This window comes from Dipodomys ordii, unplaced genomic scaffold (genome assembly GCF_000151885.1).
Source record: "Dipodomys ordii isolate 6190 unplaced genomic scaffold, Dord_2.0 Scaffold46, whole genome shotgun sequence".
Lineage (NCBI taxonomy): Eukaryota > Metazoa > Chordata > Mammalia > Rodentia > Heteromyidae > Dipodomys > Dipodomys ordii.
Genome location: NW_012267262.1, coordinates 6,341,294 through 6,362,618, shown reverse-complemented (window position 1 = coordinate 6,362,618; position 21,325 = coordinate 6,341,294). Strand labels below are relative to the sequence as shown.

At 38.3% G+C, this 21,325-nt stretch overlaps 1 long non-coding RNA gene across 1 annotated transcript; it reads left to right on the top strand.

Moving 5' to 3' along the window:
• Positions 1-1,547: 1,547 nt before the first annotated feature.
• On the top strand, positions 1,548-1,917 carry LOC105988149. Its single transcript, XR_001175188.1, has 2 exons — positions 1,548-1,614; positions 1,758-1,917. It is a non-coding gene; the product is annotated as an uncharacterized LOC105988149 (long non-coding RNA).
• Positions 1,918-21,325: the final 19,408 nt, after the last annotated feature.

Below are 21,325 nucleotides of genomic sequence, written 5' to 3'. Positions count from 1 at the left end.
AATGGGAATATCTGGACTTTGCATGGGTGGGAAAGCCTCTGTCATCTGTGTGGGTTGAGCCACACACACAGGGCTGAGACTCTTAAGTGGCTTGCAAACGCAGACTTTCAGCCACTAGCCTTTTACCCTGATTGCTTTGCCCAAAGAAGGGAGACATGTCAGGGCGGTTTGACACGTTCCTTTGAAGATCCAATGTTTACCTTACTTTGCGGGATTATTTTTTTAAGACAAACAAAAACAATCCCCCCCAACTTTCTCAGTCACTCAAGTCATTAAAAAATAATTGCATGTTCTTTTAGGCTTTTTCTATGAATAGCATACATTGGTTTTAAAACTTGGGTGGTAATATGTAAACTACCTTTTCTCTTTCCTTCTTAAAGTGAAGTTCCTCATCTTTCCAAGACTTCTTACTATGTTAAGAAAATTGACTAGAATACTTGCTAGGAATTTCAGTTTTTAAAGACACTCAAACCATGAGGTGTTCTGTGATACAGGGAAAGGAGGAATAGTATGTCTTCCTTTTATTCATTCTCATCTAAGGGAATAGCTGGGGGAGACAGTGTTTGAAAAGGGAATGTTGTGAACCAAGGGGAGGTTTTAAAACCCTCTGTTGTCTGGTCTTCTTGGCCACTGTCTTCTTCATGACCTGCTTGCTTCTAATTCCTTTGGGAAGCAGGAAGAGAGAGCAGAGAGAGGGTATGATTGCTTGTGCCGGAATGTGTCATTTACTTCTTGAAATGAAAAGGTGAGAGTAGAGATTTTTCTTGTTGTGTGTGTAGATGTTGATATGGAAACAAAGTGGAGTATAAGACTAAAATGGAGATGAGCTCATTAATGCTGACCACTTCATGACCAAATTAATAGAATTTTATTTTTGTTGTTGTTGCTCTGGGACTCACAAATAGAATTTGACTTTGAAAAAATAGTTCTTAAAAATCACAGCTTTTCTATTGTTATACCAGAAATCATTTTTAAAGTATCAAATGCATAATAATGTCACTTTGTGTTTAAAAATACTTAATGTTAGATATTATCTTGTTTAAAGATAATCAGTACATCTCTACAAAGAATTATATGATTGAAAATGTAACAAGTTAGAGATTTAAATATTAAACAAGAAAGAGCAAATCAAAGAACAGAAGGTAAGAAGGAAAGGAGAAAGGGAGGGAAGAAGGAAAGAAGGGAAGAAAGAAAGAAGAAAGGGAGCAAGGGAGGAAGGAAGAAAATAGGGATGAAAGAACAAATCAGGGAAACTGAAAGCATAAATATAATTTGTCAAGACATTTTCTGAAGCAAAGTCTTAGCTTCAGAATATCTGAGTTTTTTTAAAGAATTCAATATATATATATATTCGTTTAATTAAAAATATTGCAAAGGTTATCTACAGAGGGGTATGATTACCTGATTTAGGTAATGAGTTCATTAGGATTCAAAATATTTTGAGACTATTTATCTATCTAAGCTGTGAAAGGTCAAATGGAATTTATATCAAACTCTTAATTGCATGGATGGCTGCTATCTGTAGCTTTGTCTTCTCTGGTATCTTCCAGAAGGCATCTCAAAAGCCATCAAATCAGGCTCTGACATGTGACATTTGGGCCCATGGAAAATCAGGTACCATATTCAATTCTGAATTTGAATCAAGGTCTAATTCTGGGCCCTGGAGAGGAGATGATATAACCAACATGAAATTGTCTGAAAGGTAAAAACATTTCTTCCAAACTTATGCGTTTAACAACTATGATTCCTTTTATCAGGTGAATTTGACAAAGCACATGAACAAACATACAAGATTTCCTGCCTGTTGTCAGGATAGAAATCACCTGGTATCAGATGCCATGTCTCTCACATTGTTCCCAGAGTGAATCTCAAGTTGCATACATTATGCCAATATAGACAAAACTGGTTGTTCTTAAATATTTAGTTTCAATTCTTCCAAATCTACAGATTATACTTGTGGGCATTCCTCCTCCTCAATAACTGAAACCAAGTTTACTGTTTAGTTTTACTTTAGTGGTTCAGATAATTTTTACTATTTAGCTTTGCAGTTACCATGAGTTTTGCCAACTTAGTTGTTTAAATATCAATGACAAAAGCAGGGGTAATATAATCATTATACTCAATAATTTCTAATAGGAAGCAACCTTGCAGATTGTCACTGGTCTGTGAGCTGATAGTATAAATCGTTCAGTTTGTTAAAAATGTAAGAGTCGTTCTTTACCTTCATTACACATTTCTGCATTGGTTCATTATGGAACAATGAGAAAAAAGCCAAGGGGAATTTTGCCCCTAAGCTTGTGCTTGAGACATTTGAACCTTATCAACCTTTACTCCTTTATACATGTTAATAAATGTTCCCAAGGAGATTTACCTCTTCTCTGCAGTTTGATCTCTCATATTGTAAAGAAGATGTTTTCTAGGGACAGCTGGCAACTCCCTACTTTCCTTGCATATGACTAGCTTTGGCTAGGTACATGGTATCTTATTTGAAGCTAACTTAGTAAGGAAAGAATGTTGGATTACCCAAGGCAATTAGCTCAGCCTCTAATATAGTCATCATAGGTCTTGCTTGAGATGAAATAAGTTGGTGATCTTGTCCCAGATGAAATGATGGATGGAAGACCTTAGTTGTCCAAGTTGACCCTTTGGCTTTGTGATAATAACATCAGAACAAAAACAACTCTCCCCGTGTCATCCTTTTTCATGGCAGTGTTAGGACTCGTTTGTTTGAGAATCTGATTTATGTGGAGCATTACAAGAGAGACAGGGCTCACTCTGAGTGAGCTCATGTTTACCATGAGCAAAATGGAGACTGATAGAAAGTTCTTGTTTATCTAAAACTGAGGGCCAAGATGTAAGATAACAACATAGCATTTCAAAAAACCTTTCTGTCCAAAATGAGGAATGTAGCAAGGTGCTAAAGCATGACCATAATGACATGAACAGGGAAAATTTTAACCATGGCCCAATCCTGAATATCTCATTTGGAAAGAACAAAGATACAACTGGAAAAAAGAGACTTACATAGTACTTAGGATCCTAAAATGTTAACCATGGTTAATAGAATGTGAGATCATTTTTGGATGTGGAGAAAGTAGGTGAAATGAAAAAGAAAGATTTATTTATGAATCTTCCTTCCCTGTTACTAGTAACAACTTTCACCACAAAGGCTTACTATTTCAAATACTTCACCAAAACATTTAGATGAGAAAACTGAGGCTCATATAACCTAAATAACTGACATCTAACTGTGTACACAAATACACATGCATATGAAGGTAGAGTTTATCTTGATTAAGTGGAATTGATCAATCAGTGAGAATTTCTCTCCACCCCCACTGTAAATTAGTGGACAGATCAGTAAATAGCACAGTTTTCCTAAAAATAATTGCAATAACAGTAATTACAAAACATCAATCTTTGAAATTTGATCTTTGTTTTCTTTTTCATTTTCCTGACAAGTAACAACCAATGAGTTGTTACTGGTAAAAAAAAAAAAATGGTTCCCAGGTCCTGGCAGGATTTCAGTTTAGAGAGAACACTAACATGTTTGTTGACTTGACTGCCAGAACAAATTTGTGAATTCATCCTGGAAACTCTAGAAAGAGTTTCCACCAAACACAGTGGAAACATAAAGCTTATTTTTCTTACTCCTCAATTAACCAGAGCATTCCAGTTCATTAAGTGTCCTGTATTGATCTGGTACATTTTAAGGAATGGAAAGGACCGTGTGGCTCGAACAGAGTGAAAGCCTAGAGAGTGACGGATGACACTGGAGAGGGAGCAGAACAAGTTCATAATGCATTTTCTAGGCTCTCTAAAAGAGCTGGGGTTTAATTACAGTGCAAAGAGAAGTGGTCAAGAATTCAGAGCTAGGGAGCATAATGATGTAACTTGTAATTTTAAAAGACCATCCTGGCTGTCCAGTGTAGTCAGTGGAAGAGTACACTTGAGGCCAGGATGCTCTGGACTTAGATGATAGCAATGAAATTGGAGAAAAGGAATGTATTCAAGGCACATTTTGGTAACAGGAATTATTGGATTTGATGATAAATTAAATGTGAGAAAAAGAGAGAGAAAGAAGAATGGAGAACTCAATGCTCCTGGCTTGAGCAACGAGAGAGAAAATGGTGACACTTGTTAGGAAGAAGAAGATGGGCAAGGGAGAAGGCATGAAAAAGATAATATGGATCTCAGTTATGGATATGTTAAGCAGCTATCCAAATCTAGGCATATATCAAATATATCAAGCAGATGGAGGTTCCGATTAAGAGGTCAAAAGAACTATTTGGAATAATGATATACTGTAAATGTGCAGCCAATGATATATCGTTGATTGCTGAAACTTTGGGATTTAGAAGACTTTGGAGATTAAAATGTCACTTGAGAAGAAAAAAAGTGCTTAGCATTATGCTATGAAGAGTTCATTATTTGGCAATCTAGGGGAGGTAGTAAAGCCCATAAAGAAAACAGAGAGGAAGCAATCAACAGGGGAAACAAAGGAAGAATACTTCAGAAAAGAGGAAGTGGGCCATTCCATCAGCTGGGATTAAGTAAAGTGAGTTTTGCATTGCAATAGTAACTGGATTATTTTCTACAAAATGTCCTATCCTCTAGGTAGTCTCAAAATTAAGGATGTGTTAAAGCTTCAGAGCATAATATTGGACAAATATTAAGAATTTAATGTTAGTTTAAAAATATAATGAATGCTTATCAAATCACTTTTTAATCTAGCTATGTTATTGGTGTTGAGGTATGGACTCAGGACAAGTGAGGGTTTCTCGTCTACTTGACATTCTTTAGTGGAATTCATACAAAATGCAACATTCAAAGGTCAAAAGCTATGTACATATGGCCATATAAGATGATGCTAAGTGAAATGAACCCCAAGATAGGAACACAAGAGGTTGTATCTTTGCTGTTGTTGTTTTTAATGTACTTATAATGTACTATGTGATTTTTCTTGTTTCTTTTGTACATTCTTCCCCCACGGTATAACCCCTGTCTTCACTGTATTCCTGTATCTTGCATCTTGCATATGCATTTTTCTAATTTGGGGAGGGGGAGGGAAATAACAAAATGCTGAAACAAGGATACTGGTTGACCCATTGTAACAGTGAAATGTACAAGACACTATGCTCAAAAGGAACTTTACAACTTTGTGTTGGGGAGGGAGGAGTTGGGGAGGTGGGGAGGGAAGGTATGGTTGGGGAAAAACAAAGTACAGGGTAACAATGCTCCATAGGAAATGTACTTATTACCTTACTCATGTAACTGTAACCCCTCTGTAAGTATTTTCACAATAAAAATATATATTAAAAAGTTTAAAAATGCAACGTTCTTCTCAAAGCCTGTCCCTTCCTTCCTTCCTTCCTTCCTTCCTTCCTTTTTTTCTTTTCTTTCCTTTTTTTCTTTTGGGGTGTGTGTGTGTGTGTGTGTGTGTGTTTGTGTGTGTGTGTGTGTTGGTCCTGGGGCTTGAACTTACAGTTTGGGCTCTGTTCCTGAGATTTTTTTTTTTTTTGCTCATGGCTAGTGCTCTATCACTTGAATCACACCTCCACTTCCAGCTTTTTGCTAATTAATTGGAGATAAGTGTCTCAAGGACTTTCCTGCCCAAGCTGTCTCTGAACAATGCTCCTCAAATCTCAGCCTCCTGAGGAGCTAGGATTACAGGTGTGAGCCATAGGTGCCTGACCTAACAATTTTTTCCAATGTTATTTAACAGCATTTTTGGAAGGTAGATTCAATAAGAAGATTCTGAGGGTACCAAAGGTTATATTGAGTTTTAACCATCAGCTTTTGCTCTGAGGACTAGACCAGGAAGTGGGAACCCCTTTAAGAATAAGGCAGGAAAAGTGCCAACTTTAAATATAGTCCTCTAAGTTTTCCCTTTAGGAAACAAATGAGCAAATTGGCTTCATCAATTCACGATTATTTTGAGATAGGGAAGAAAAACCTCTGGACTAAAATGGACAAGAAGTGACATCCAAAAAAGATGAAGAGATTTCTGGCAATGGGGGACCCACACATCCAGTGTGAGAGGCAGAGAAAGAGAGAACAGGGGCACATGCCACATGGAGAGAAGCTTGTCACAGTGAAGTGCAAGAATATTTAGTGGGAAGAGACCACAGTTTGGAACTTGGCTGACAGAGTACCATTATTATGTTTCTCCTAATCAGAGATAATAATGCACTTGAGAAGAAAAGCACTCAGAATATGGATGTCATCATTTGCAAATATAGTATAATTTAATTTAATTCCATCTATGTATGTATGTATGTATGTATGTATGTATGTATGTATGTATGTATGTATCTATCTATCTATCTCCCTGAGTTGAGACTGGGTCATTAACATCCAGATACTGTATCAACAATATTCAATCCATTCACTTCTTCAAGGAATTCCTACTGAGTGTCTGCCATGTGCCAAGCTTTGAGCAGGTTGCTGGAAAATATAGCAGAGCCCTGACCTGAGGGAATGTAGTCCTTGGAGGAAACCAGAATAAACAAGTGATTTAAAAAAACCCTAGTATAATTTCAGTTAGCGATAAGGAACAGGAAGAAAATAAAAGGGAGTACTTGATAGGGAATGCCTGGTAGGGGTGTGGGGTGTGGTGGAATTTTCCTGGTAGTCAAGGAAGCATTTCAGGAAGATGACTTTTGTACTGAGATAAGAAGGAGCCAGCCACCTACAGATCTGGGGAGGAATTGTACCAGACTCAAAAAACTGCAAGTCTGAGGAAAGAAAGTGCATGCAACAGGAGCTTAGGGACACAGAGGAGGAGAGTCTATACTGGGTTTTGAGAAATAGGTAGTGAGCAGGCACATGAGTTCCAGGAATAAAGGGCTCTTGGATTTTGTTCCAAGTGAAGTAGGAAGTCCCTGGCGATTTAAAGAGAAGGATGTTTTTATCTAGCTGGGCACTGGTAGCTTACACCTGTCATCGTAGCTATTCAGGAAGTTGAGACCTGAGGATTGCAGTTTGAAGCCAGCCTGGGAAAGGAAACTCCATGAAATAATAAACTAAGCAGCAAGAGCTGAAAGTGGCTTGGTGGCTCAAGTGGTAGAGTGCTAGACTTGAGCACAAGAAGATCAGGGATAGTGCCTCGGCCCAGAGTTCAAGCTCCAGAAATGGCAAAAAAAAAAACAAAAAAAACAAAAAGAATCCTTATTTAGAGTAAAAGAATACACAGGAGAGAATGAGTAGAATGGAGGAAGCGCACAAAGAGTGGACATGGCGTGGAACTGGAGATGTATCAGAAAGCTTCAATAGTGATCCAGGTGTGAACAAGATGATGGTGGCTCAGTCTAGGGAGCAGCCACGATAGGAAACTTGAGCTGGAGGACTACATACCATTTTCAATCTGGTTAGTGTGAAGACCTTCCTCTTCCTTAGAGGAAGCACAGAGGGCTGATCAGGGCAGTAAGGCCTGAACTTCTCTTCCATCCTTTCTGCTAGGACCAGGGTAAGGTGTATTGTGTCTTAGACAGGCTCATCGTGTTATAAATCTTCAAGGAAATGAATTTATTTTTACCATTTAGAGATGAGGGAGAGCCATGCGTCTGTGGGGGGAGAGAGAGGCTAACGGTGTGTGGACACGCTGTTTAGCCTCTTCAATGTTATCATAAGCAATTCAGCTCTGGCTCACATGTTCAAACTGACATAGCCAAAGAAAATTCTGTGTCGTAGGCCCCACACAACTTAGAAAGTAGACAAGCAATTGTCAGCATTTGTGTCTACTAGAACAAGGCTCATGATGTGTGAGGGAGAGCTCACTTTTGTACCCTGACATTTTTGTGCTGGTCCTTTTAATACCATGTGAAATTTCCAGAAAGAACTATGGAAATGATGGCTTTTCAATGTGGTGTTTACGATTTCAGTGTTTTCAGTAAGTCCATTTGATTTCCTCTCAAACCCTGTAACTCAACTTTACACTAGCACTGGTTTCTTTTGTATTTTGTAATTAAGAGCTTACTGAATAGCTTGGTGTGAAACCATTTATTGATATTCATCTCTCACTTGATAAAAAATTTAAAGATGGAGGCACCAAGACAGAAAGGCTGTGGAGAAGGGAATTAGTGTCTAGAAATAAGAATCACCTCTGTTATAGACATTTAAATAAGGTCCTTAGAAAGCAAGAAAAAAATAGCCCACTCTTATTGGAATATATAAAGATTTATCTGGGAAAGGGAATACCTCTTTGGAGGTAATTATCCCAAGCGTATTCATGGTGCTTCATAGCTAAAGGGGATGAAATAAGGCCAGAATCAAATAGTAACGCTCCTCCTTACCAATAAAACCTAAGACCTGAGAGTTGGTTTTTACCTGCCAAGAGGAAGAAGTATGGCTTTCCTTTTGTGTTGAAGGTTCAAAGGTTAAAAAAGGAGCTGCACATTGATTTGGACTTGAAATTGATTGTCCCAGAATCAGAGATAATCATGGCCAAACATATCAACTGGAGTCTAGATCTGGGTAGGGTTGCAGTGCTTTGAATGGTGTGCTGCAGGTCAATGTTTAACAGAGGGCTCTGGGTGAAGGGAGAAGGCTGGAAGCTGTGGTGTTTGCCAGTTCTGTGCTACAAAGGCTCACACACTGGGTGACTGAAAACAGTCCAAGTGACAGGAAGTGGGGAAGGGATACAAGAGATACAATTGGCCCCTTACACATGGTCCTGCCAGCTCCTGTACACCACTGACAATGTCCACTGCTGACTCTGCCTACTCTATTATCTGCGGGAGACACCGGAGACAATGAAATAAAACCAGGCTGGGTTTTCACTTTCTTTCCTATAGCCATAGAACACATGTGAGCTGGGTCTACATCTTTATAAAAAGGCAGCTACTTGCTCTTTCTGATTGGTATAAAAACCTCCGCTGCCTTGATCCATGCCTAGAGTTTCTTCTCTTTCTTGAGTCTGCTTTTAGGAAGTAGGAGCTTATAGTTGAGCGGGATAAGTTTCTAACACTTTAAGGTGGCCCATTTCTTAAACTGGAGAGAGAGTGGTCCAGAGCTGGTCTTGTCTAGAGAGAACCCAAGCACTAATACAGTCACAGGGGCAATGTAGAGATAATCTGTAGTTCAGTATGCTTATTTCTTACAATGCTGATTTAGTGAGCACCTCCATCAGAATAGGGAAGGGTGTCACTTAGACTTTTCTTAGCTAGATGTCCTTAGGGTCAGGCCATGGTCAACAGGCTTTCCTTTCCCAGAGAAGGAGCTTTCAATTTGCCTAGAAGAATGGAGCTCTAAAAACAGCTCTGAAAGCTCCCCAGCTACTCAGATCATAGATGTAATCAACTCCAGATGGCATTATACAATGAAGACAGAACATTAAAAAGTTGTAGAAGAAAACAGGGAAGAAAATTCATATGACCCATATAGGTAGGAAAGAATTCAGTCAATAAGACTCACAACATATTCGAAAGAAATCAATACAAGCCACAATTTAAATCAACTTCCTTAAAGGGTGCCATTTTTAAAAGATGATCTTCAAATTGAGAGAAGAATTTTGTGACATAAATAATTGTGATTAATGTTCAAAACATATAAATCATCCCTAAGATGTATATGGAAAACACAAACCAATAGAATGAAAATTAAAATGGCTAGAAGAAACACCAACAATGTGAACAGACAATTCACAGAACAGAAAAAATGCATAGCAGTGCTATCATTCATAGTGCTATAGTCCAGCTATTTCATTCCAACCACATTAACCAGTACTGTATTAAAAAAGTGAGTAAGTTGTGGAATAATGATATATTTATACTATTGATTTATGTAGAAATTGGTGTCACCTTGGATGTTTGATGCTATCTTACACAATTGATGTCAGACACACTTATAATTTACTCATCTTTCCCTGAGTATCTTCTAGAGCAAGGTTTGACAAATTGATAGTTTGGACAGGATAATTCTTTGTTGTGCAAGCCTGTACTGTGCATTTATGATGGTTTGGTGGCATCTCTGGTTTAAGCTCTTACTTAGAGGCAGGAAATCTATTCCCCCCCCCTGAAAACAGTCATTTGATAGTTCAGACCCTACTTTCTGCTTCAAGTTTGTGAAAAGGATTGGAAAACTTGGAGTAGTACTATGCAGGGGAAAGAGGAGGACAGATCAAGTTATAAGATGATGTGGCATGCAAGTCTGCATTGGGCTAATAATAAAAGGAAATAAATGTAGTAGAAATGGCATTGAGCAGATTAGGTCAAAATTTCTTTGTTGACTCTGCTAATCTAACTGACTCTTTCTCATTGTTTCTTTAACTATTGTCTCTGTTAAATAAAGAAGGTGATTTCCCTTCTCTGAGTTGGAATCAGTTGACAAAAACTGGAGTTATGAGAGAGAGCCAAGACCTAGGAAGCAATTTTACAACCAAGTCTCCCACTCCCTCCAGTGGTACAAAGCTAGAAACACAGATGATCACAGAGAACACAATGTTGTCTAAACTGGCCCTCAGAAATATTATAATTATTTTCTTTTGCATTCCACTAAATATTCAGGACTCTATACATATTTTAAAATGATAACTAGGTGTCTTCACAGCTCACTGTCCATACTATCTGTATATAAGGATGTTCAAGCTGACATTAATTATAAAAAATAGTATATCTGACTTAAAATTGGGCCGAACAAGCTGAAAGTTCAGAGAAGTTGGAGGGACAAGGCCAATAGACTCGTTTAGACTTTTGGTTCCCAAATCGACTTGTGTTCCACTCTGTACCTCTCTTCCTAGTAACAGTGATTGAAAATCTTTCAAGGTGACACTTGCTAGGTCATTGTTGGAAGAATAGTTATCAATTATTGAGTCTTGTTGTATACAAGGTACTGATCCAACTGTTTCATACCTATTATCTTATTAATTCTCACAACAGCCTTAGAAGATAGGACTATTGTCATTTTCTTAGCATTGAAGAAGCAGAAACTCAGAGCGTTACTAAAGGAAGTTCCTGCCTTCAAGTCCTTTACAAGCTGAATCAGAAAAACATTTGCTTAACTTCTGGAAGATAAGACATATCTTTTATTAACTGGATTTTTTTTCCCCCAGGATACACAGAGTTTTTGAGATGGGAAACTACAAATACTGGCTTTCCAAGAGGGTTTATTTGTAATGAGGATGATGAGATGAATATCACACTTCATGTTTACCCAGCCATACTTCTGTTACCCCCCTCCCCGCCTTTCCCTTTAAGGCCATTGCTTGCAGGTTTGTAGGAGGGCAGAAGCTCAGACTTTATCTCAGGTCTATTGAATAACAATCCTTACAAAGTAAAGCTCCAAGTGATTGTATGTCTATTAAAGATAGAAAAGTGCAGCTGAAAGATTGTTTTCTTGTTTTGTTTTTGTTTTTTTTACTCATGAGATATAATTTTTATTGTGTCTTGTAGTCTCTCCCAATTAAGCAACTCAATATTCTGGAGAATATAGACTATACAGACAAGAGAATAATACAAAAAATACCCCAGCTCTCTGAGGAGGGTGCTAGGTAAGGATCTGTCCTTTTGTAGAACCCATGCCTTTCAATGCATGGACCTGTGAGAGAACCTCTTCTCTCCTCTTTGAGCCCCCTTCCTAGGATTGTCCTTGCTTTTCTCAGAACTTCGTGAGCCCCATGCAAGTTTCTAGAAATAATTTGACACATCAGAGGACAAGACTGAATTGTGTTGCATGAGATTGAACAGTGTGATTGGTTTTCTTCTTTTCCCTTTTGTTAATTTTATTTAAAAATTACCATATAGTATAGTTCACTTTTTTAGATGCACATTTCAGTGAGTTTTAACATATACATACCCATATACATGCACATATATGTGGGTAGCCACTATTACAACCAAACTGTAAAACAGATCAGTGACCCCTACATGAATTCTCCAAACCTCCAAACCCTCCACAGACACCCCTGTACCATGTTTAACCTCTGTTGACGACTGATTTGTCACTATATTTTGTCTTTTAAAGACTATATGAATGGAGCCATACAAACACTGGGCCACCTTTTGAGACTGGCTTTTTATACAATGCCAATTCTAACCAGGTTTGAGGTTTCTTTTCTTTTCCTTATCTTCCCCCTCCCCTCTCTCTTTCTTTTTCTTTTTTCCTCCTGGGGCTTGAACTCAGGGCCTGGGCACTGTTCCCGAGCCACTTTGTGTTCAAGGCTAGCACACTACCACTTGAGCCACAGCACCACTTCCAGCATTTTCTGAGCAGTTTATTGGAGATCAGAGTCTCAAGGACTTTCCTGTCCTGACTGGCTTCAAACAGTGATCCTTAGATCTCAACCTCCTGAGTAGCTAGAATTACAATGGTGAGCCACAAGAGCCAGGCTCTCTGAGCTCCTTTGCTCAAGGCTAGTATTCTACCAGGCGAATTGTAGGTCCACTTCTGGAATTTGGGTGGTTAATTGGAGAAAAGAGTCTCATACACTTTCCTGCTTGGGCTAGCTTCAAACTATGATTCTCAGATCTTAGTCTCCTGAGTAGTTAGGATTCCAGGCATGAGCCAGTTTTGCTTGACCTGGTTAATACTATTGAAGAATAGTATTCTTTAACTTTGTAGACTATATTTGAGTAGAACTTTTAAACATCTGCTTCAATCCTCCCAAATATACAGTGGAACATACTTTAAAAAAGTATGCTTTGAAATGAAGAGTTCTATGGGGTTCTAAAGAATTCTATAAGAGAAAAAATAACAACAAACATTTAAAAATCTCTACTCTGGAACGTAATCTTCACTAGCATATTTAACCTTCTCCTTCATTATAAATGAATTTGCCATCCGTCCTCCATTTGAAATTGACAGCCTTGGGAAAGGAGAGAGGTAGGCTTTTTATCCTAATTATCATCTTGCAAATGAGAAAAGGACTAAGGGGAGAGGAGAGCAGCCAAAGTTACGCAGCTGGTTGGAGATGTAGTTAAATTTCAATATAAAGTCTGAGTTCTACTATGCTCTCTAAACATCTTGTATTGTGGAAATTGTATTTTTTCTTTAATTTGGTGGCCACAGAACTTTTGTTTAGATCTACTGCATCCCCAAGTTTGGAGTAGTCTCTTATGAAAAACAGAATCAAAGTAATTTTTAGGACTCATTTTGATAATGATTCTCTTTCTATAGGTTATTTTTGTGTGTGTGACATCAGTTGCACAGACTAGCCTGGTTTGAGGATCTAATTCATTGGGTCATTTTTTTGTAATTCAGAGAACATTTCAGTGAAAGAAGTTATTATTTTAATTTGCATCTCCATATATGCATTGTGTGGTGTTTGATCTGACATATGCCAGACATTGGTAATCTGGGACATAATGTCTTCAAAGTCATGGACACTAAAACTGAGAGCCTCTTTGAGGGCCTATAGAATAGGCTGACCTTGTACATAATGCATACTTTATACTTTCTTTCTTTTAATAAGTTTTTTGGTTGTGAAAATACTGTACAGAGGGGTTACAATTACATGAGCAAGGTAATGAGTACATTTCTTATCAAGCATTGTTGCCTCCTCTTTTGTTTTTCCTCTACCATCCCTTCCCGCCCATCTCCACAACTCCTCCCCTCACCCCCACTCATTACCCCCCCCCCCGAAAAATTATAAAGTTCATTTTTCAACATAGCGTCTCATTTTTGCAAGGGGTCAACCTGTATCCCTATTTAAGCAATTTGTTTTTTCCCTTCCCCTCTCCAAATTATACCAACATCAAATACAGTGAAAACAGGGGTTATACCATGGGGAAGGGACATACAAAGCAACACAAAAATCACAATTATATGAAGTGAAGTAAGCCAGGCCCAAAGAAACATAAGTCTCATGGTTTCCCTCATTTGCAATAACCAGTATATGTCTGAGACAAGTAGAAAAGGTCAGGTAAAATGATCTTAAGTGAAATGAACCCCTAGAGAAGGACACAAGTGGTTTTTTTTCTTTCTTGCTATTGTTTCTAATGTATTTATAAGGTACCAAGTGATTTTTTTTGATACTTGATACTTTCTTCGCCCCTCTTTCCTACATTCCCAGGACATGGCCTGAACTACCTCCAATCAAGGACTGTGCCCAGATGCAGTACAGTTCTCCCTAACCATCCTCTGATTCAGAAGCCTATTCAAGTGAGCAACAGGCCCAGAGTGAATTCATTAGTTAATGAGGATGATGGGAAGATGTAAACACAGCTGCTGGCTGCTGGCTTTGCCGGCCTGCCTTCATAAGGCAAGTGAAAAGATGCTGGGTGGCAACACAGACTCATTGTCTGGGCTTCCTTAACTGAACTTGACAGAATATACTTGGCAGGGGAGCCAATATAGTGACATGGCAGTCTCTCCAGAGGTGCCCAGCGGTAAAAGTCCTTTTCAACTGGAGTTTCTATCCTTTGAGCCAACTTCACAGTAAGAGCCTTGGAGAAGACTCCGAAGAAATCAACAGCCTGGTTATAAGAACACATAAATGCTTGTCACTGAGTGCTCAGGTCTATGATGAACTCCTGGAGGAGGCAATAGCCCATCTCCCCAGACCTTGTTAGTAGCATTTATTTATCTTGCACCCCATACTGGGCCCTGGCAGAGAGAATGTGCTTCTTCTCCAGGAGAAGATAAATCTATCTCATTGGTGGCCAAGCTTTCTGATTCATGAGCTAGCACCTTATTTTCCAGAGATTTGGAGTCTCAAAAAAGATTTTCTACTTCCCTTTTTATACAAACTCATGCAAGACCCACCGGTCCCAATTTACAGATAAGGAGATGGAGGTAGGTTCAGAGAGGTTCATCAATTTGCACCAGGACTAGTGCACTTAGCTGAGTGGAACTTTCAGGCTCCCTTCCTCGTGATATACCTACTGTGCTCCATCAGCTCTTCTGACAGAAGCAGGAATGTGTCCTGAAGCCCAATGGTTGGTCTCAAATGTTGGGATTTTTCAGTGGGCCTGGAGACTTTCTGTCTAACACTTCTTGCCTCAGTAATTGGACCAATACTTAAAGCTCATGGATAATGAGTTCTAGTAGTAGCAGAAAAACACATGAGGCAGCTTCATTTTAATTCAACATGAGAGGTCACAAAACCTCGGAAAACAAACAAACAAACAACAAACAAACCAAACAGAGGCAAACAGGAAAACAAGTGAACTCACAGGCAGTACAAAAATAATGGTACTTTGAGGTGCTCCTTCTTGCTCATGGAAAAGGGCTTTCCATTCCTTGTTCACAAGGTCCACAAGGTGTCTTATGCTCTGCAATCTCTAGTTCCTGGCTTTTTGGAACAGTTCAACCCAAGAAATACATCTATCGTGTACTGTGGTTTGCTTAGCAGCATGGTGGAGGCTGGTCAGTATGATGGCAGTGGGGGAATCAGCAGGGAATAAACACAGTTCCCTGCTTTAAGTTGCTCCCACTCTTCAAGGCGAAGACTGTAAACAGCTTTTTGGAATATGCGGCAGAGTGAAGCAAGCGCCATAACCAAATGAAACATTAGGAGCTGTATGAGCCAAAGGTGAGAAACCTCTTTCTGTCAGTCATAATAGAAGTTGCCAGGGGGAGAAGAGATGGATGGTGGGCTTTGGAGACAGTAGAATTTAGATAGAAGGCCTCCGGACCCAAGAATTATAGGCCTATCTTCTGTGTTCTAGTTCACAAGCAGATAACCATATATCAAGTGAACTGGGGCCAGCCGGGGTCATAGTAAAGAAAACCAGCCATAAAGAAAAAAAAAAAGCTTAAAAAGGTGTTAAGTAATTGAAATGGAATTTTCCCATGTTTTTATGTTTAGAAACTTGGAAAAGCAAGGGATAGAGTCAAAGATACAAAGCTAAATGAGACTCTAATCACACTAATGGGTATTCAAGAACTTTCAGTGCAGAACTCAGGAAAATTTTAATAAGATTGAAGACAGAGTTGAGTGTTTTTTAATGCATATCCCATGAAACTAGAAAACTAGGGGAAGAGATTGAGTTGGGAGGAACAAGGGAGAAAGATGAAAGGGATGATATCAAACAAGATACAACGTACTTATAAACTGATTTGTCGAATGATAACCCCTTTGTACAACTACTTAACAATAAGAAAAATGTAATTAAAAGAACTGGAAAGTAAACCTTTCTAACCAGCTCAACTGCATAGGAAGGCAAAACCTACCTTGTTCAAGCATGCATATGGCAATACGATTTCGATTGGCCCACATGGGGGAGATATGATAGATGGATTTGTACCTTTAGCACACAATGATCTTGCCCTAAAGAAAATGTGACGTGACAAATGATCAATACTTTTCATCTATCACTTCAGCGGTGCTATTTTTAAAGAGAAGAGAGCTGTGGTGGGGGTAGCAGAAATGTGCATGACCTCAAGAAGGGTGGAAACTTTTCTTTATCTACAGGCAGTGGTAGATGAGGAGTAGGTGACCTTCCATGAACCAGATTCTAAAACATAGGAAGGAACTGATGATAACATTGATGGAATTTAAGAGCTAGAAATGGTGCCTACACAAAAGACCAATAGATTTCCTCACAAAGAAAATAAGGAGCCTGGAAAGATGAGTTGGACATGGTACGAAATGGAAGCATTGTTGTTCTACCATCAACTTATTGAGATCTAGTCCCTAGTGAATCTCAGGCTGTGGCAGTTGTAGCAAATGGAAATGAGGATGTGGGGAGATCTTTTTTCTGTGGCTGTGGGAAGCAGGGTGAGCAGGGGGCTTTGTAGGCCCTCCAAAAATAAGAGCCATTTTCTTGTGTTACATACTAATGTGTCATGTGGTTATAGTGCTTCCTAGGTGGGCATGGCAGTACACTACTGTACAGCAAGAGGAGTGCTAGTTCAAGAACAGCCTGGGCTACTGGGAAGGAAAGGATCTGTCTACAAACAAACAAACCAATAATTTCCTCAAAGAGGGATTTGTAAGCTTCCAAATATTGGAATACTATTAGAATGTCAGAAACTATTGTTCTGGAAGTGAGTAAACAAAAGATTTACTCCCTATTCTGCTATTTTAAGCTCTATGATCTTAATTGAAGTTACCAATGATCCTGATGATCACTAACTGTAATACCAAATTGAATATTACTATGTGTCGTATGTTCCTTATAAGGTTTTCTGTAATTCAATCTTTACAATAACTCCGTGAGATAAAGACACCATTTCTAAAACATGGGTGAGAAAAGTGAGATATGAAAAGGTAATTTTCTCAAGATGTAGGTGGTATCAACCAGGTCTCACACCTAGGATGGATACCAAGGACTATGCTCTTATAGAACTCAGTGCTCATGTGCTGCTCATGTGATCCTCACTCCCACAGATAAGAAGTAAAATGGCTATGAGGACCCTTGCCCATGGTCCCCAGCTATCACTAGCCCTCTTCTTCCTTATTCTCTCCTGTCAAATGAATAACTGTTTATGAGAAGAAAAACAACATTGGAAATTAAAAGTGCTGTGAAAAGTGGCCTTTTAAAAAATACTACATTCCAAGTCTGGTGTTTAAATATATTCGCTGAATAAATCCTTACATCGCTGGGGCTGCAATGTATCTGTTTAGTATGTATCTAGTAACATTTTTTTAAAAAATCCTAATTACATGAATAGCTGTTCTAAGACATAGAAAAATCAATCTTGTAGACAAGTTGCTAGATAGGAACATCCTGCTGACTGACATTTAGTTGGTTGTTGAAGGTCTAAAATGATTGACCTGAGTTGAACTTCATGACAGGAATCATGGAAGAACACATGGTGTATGTTCTTATTGCTTCTTGGAATCATCAAGCATGGGATTGTTATTTCCATTTTACAAATGAGAGGACTTACCTTGAAGAAGTGGAGCCAATTACTTTTCCCTTCATGTAGTTCTAACTATAATCATGAAGACTGAAAATATTTGATGCCTTGCAATGGGGAAAATACCTTTGGAGGCCCAGTAAAGGGCTAACGTATACCTTTTAATTCCTTCAAAGTCAAGAAGACAAAATGTGTACCATCACCTAGTAGAAAAACAATCCTGCACAAAGGTGGATAAATAAGAATCCTTGCAGCAGTCCTGTGACTATGAAGAATGAGGAACAGTTTGGCACCAGGGCTGGGGTGGTTCCTGCCTGGAATCTTCCAGCTCTTCTCTGTAGCTTTGACTCCAACATTCATCTGGCAAGAATCTTGTTTTGCTCTTCACTGTAGCTGCTATAGTTGTGCTAGAGTTTTTTTTTTTATGATAGTGTTTGACTTCGGCAAGTTTCCACATGAGCCTCTGATCTAGTGTTGGAACAAAGCAATGGTGGAGGGAGGCCCAGCTTAGAATGAGTCAGGTGCAGACTGATGCCTTGCTTCTTGTTAAATACTATTCTCCCTCCAGGTATGTACTTTTCTCCAACAGTCAAACTCTGTCAACACAAGTCTGGGCTTCCCTCTCCCCAGAAAGGTAAATACTGTCAACAGAGTGAAAGGAAAAAATGTTGATGGCTGGGATTTGGAAAAAACCTTTGCTTTTAGGTGGAGGATCAAGAGCCCTTTGCCTTGCCAAACATTATTTGAATTGTGTAAAACAAACACTGGAGTTTAAGTTACATCCTCAAATTCAATATTTGGCATAGGTGTTTTTTTTCCACACTTGGTGTATCTGTTAATTGCTTTGAGATAAAGTGAAAGACACTATCAAAGGGTTTTAAGATTTCTTTTGCATGACCTCACCTCTTTTTTTAACTAGTTAAGGAATTGAGCTTAGGGGAGTGACATGATTCACTTGGGATGATACAGATACTGAAAGAGCCCACAGCTTTCTAATTGCTGTGATTGTGCTGTGTCAACTATATTGATCTCAATATTTTTATTTGTTCATGTCAATAACCAACAAAGGAAGCTATTTTTTGTCTTGGATCATCTTGAAAACACATTCTTTTTTTTGAAAAAATTTTTGTATTAAAGATGAACTAAGCAATGTCACTTAAAAATCAGTTTATTAATTCAGTGCATCTTGATCAATGTCACCCCTTTCAACATTCTCAACCATTCCACTCTTCCTTCCCCTTTCTTCACTTTTCTTAATTTTGTAGGCTATTTATTGAATTCTTGACTAAATTTTCCCTCTTCATCTATCTCTTTCCCCTTGACCCCAACCCACCCATTTAAAATACTCCATTTCTGATATTTATTTTGTTGAACTTTTCCTTTCTAAAGAATTTATACTAAGTTCTCCCTTAAATGTACTATTTTCCATCAATATATTTATATACACCTGCATACCACCCAACGTATTTACTTATGAGTTTGTAAACTAAATCTAGTTTCCACATATTAGAGAAAACATGAATCATTTGTCTCTCTAGGCCTGACTTACTTCACTTAGCATAATTTTTCTAAGTCTTCCCATTTCTTTATAGATGGTACAATATCATTCTTTCTAATGGATGACTAAATTTCCATTGTGTATAGATACCACATTTTCTTCATCCATTTTTTCACTGAGGGGCATTTGTGTTGATTCTATACCTTGGATGTGGTGAATAGTGCTGCTATCAACAACATGATTGTGTTGCTGGCTTTACTGATTCTTGGTTTGTAATCTTTTGGAAAATGAGGTGTTGTGTAGAATGCAGGGTACTTTTTCCACTCAAGGCTGGCACTATTACTACTTGAGGCACACTTTCAGTTGTGGCTTATTGCTTGTTAATGGGAGAGAAAAGTCCCATGGACTTTCCTGCATGGGCTGCCTTCAAACTGTAGTCCTCAAATCTCAGCCTCCTGAGTAACTAGGATTACAGGCATGAGCCACCAGCTCCTGGCTGAAAACGATTCTTAACAAATGATCTGCTAATAACTAATAGCATTTACTATTGCTAACTATCTGGACTTAATTTATCAGCATCTGCCATGATGTGATTGTTAGGAGATTCTAGAATTTGCCTGGGTTTGTATCTAAGATGCATCATTTACTGTTTGTTCTGTTATAAAAAATTAAAATATTTTCATCTCATAAAATGAGGATCTAGTAATAAGATAATAATTGAGACTGTCCATATGCCATGGTGAGGATACCTAGTCAGTGCTGCATATATATGAAATATCACAACTGTTACATGGGACCTTCAGTTGACTTGTCTGTGAGAAAAAAAATTACTGCTATGTGTTTCCATTTACAGTTGAATGAGCTTATTTATATGCCAGGCCTTGGAGACTCTTATTCCATTAATTTATTTCTAGGTGAGTAGATATTTACTGAGCCAACTGTGCCAGGCATGATGTAATCAAAGCAAACAAGTTCCCTGTTTTCAAGGAGTTTATAGTCTGTGAGCACCCGTGAGGGAGACAGAAAATTAAACAAGCTGTTACAGTCAAGGGTAATTTTATGATAGTTGAGTATATGGGATGTTGTGTAAGTACAAAGCGAGGGAAATTCATGTGATTTGAAGTAAAGAAACACTTTTCTCCTGGCCCCTTCTCTTTCCTTCTTTCCTTTTCTTTCTCCCCTTCCTTTATTTTTATTTTTTCCCTTTGTTCTGATACTGGGGCTTGAACACATAAACACAGAGTCTTGCTCTCTTGTTTGGCTTTTGTACCCAAGGCTAGCTCTACTTTCAGCTTTTTGCTGGCTAATTGGAGATAAGTGTCTCACGGACTTTTATACTGGCTGGTTTTGAACTGTGATCCTTAGATCTCAGCCTTCTGACTTGCTAAGATTGCACATATGAGCTACAAATGCCTAGCTTAAGAACCAATCTTAATGAGAGAGGAAAATGCCCAATGGGGAAGAATAGAACAGAATGCACACAAGTTGAACATCAGAGAGATTAAGAGAATCAAGTGGTCCTATTGTATTTATTCTACTTACAGATACCACTGGTTCAAGATATGCCTTAATTCATATATACCCAGAAGAAATGAAAACAAAAACAAAATAAAAATAGCCAGCTAGTTAAATTATAAACACAGGAGTTTCTTGTCAGTATTTTTACATTTTCTCAAAGGATATTTTTTAAAATGATTTTTTTCTTAATATTTTTTATTGAAAAGATCCTGTACAGAGGGGTTACAGTTACATAAGCAAGGTAATGAGCCCAATTCCTATCAAGCATTGTTACCCCCTTCTTTATTTTTCCCTACCATCTAAAATTATTTTTAACTAGTTGTATAATGGAGTTGCCATTTAACAAAGCAGTTTATAAATACAATGCATCATGATCAATGGATCAATGTCACCCTTTCAACATTCTTACCTCTTCCTCCCAATATACCCTTAACTTCACTTTTCTTTTTTTTTCTTTTTTTCTTTTTATTTTTTGTGAACATACTGTACAGAGGGGTTACAATTACATGGGCAAGATAATGAGTACATTTCTTATCAAGCATTGCAGCCTCCTCCTTTGTTTACCCT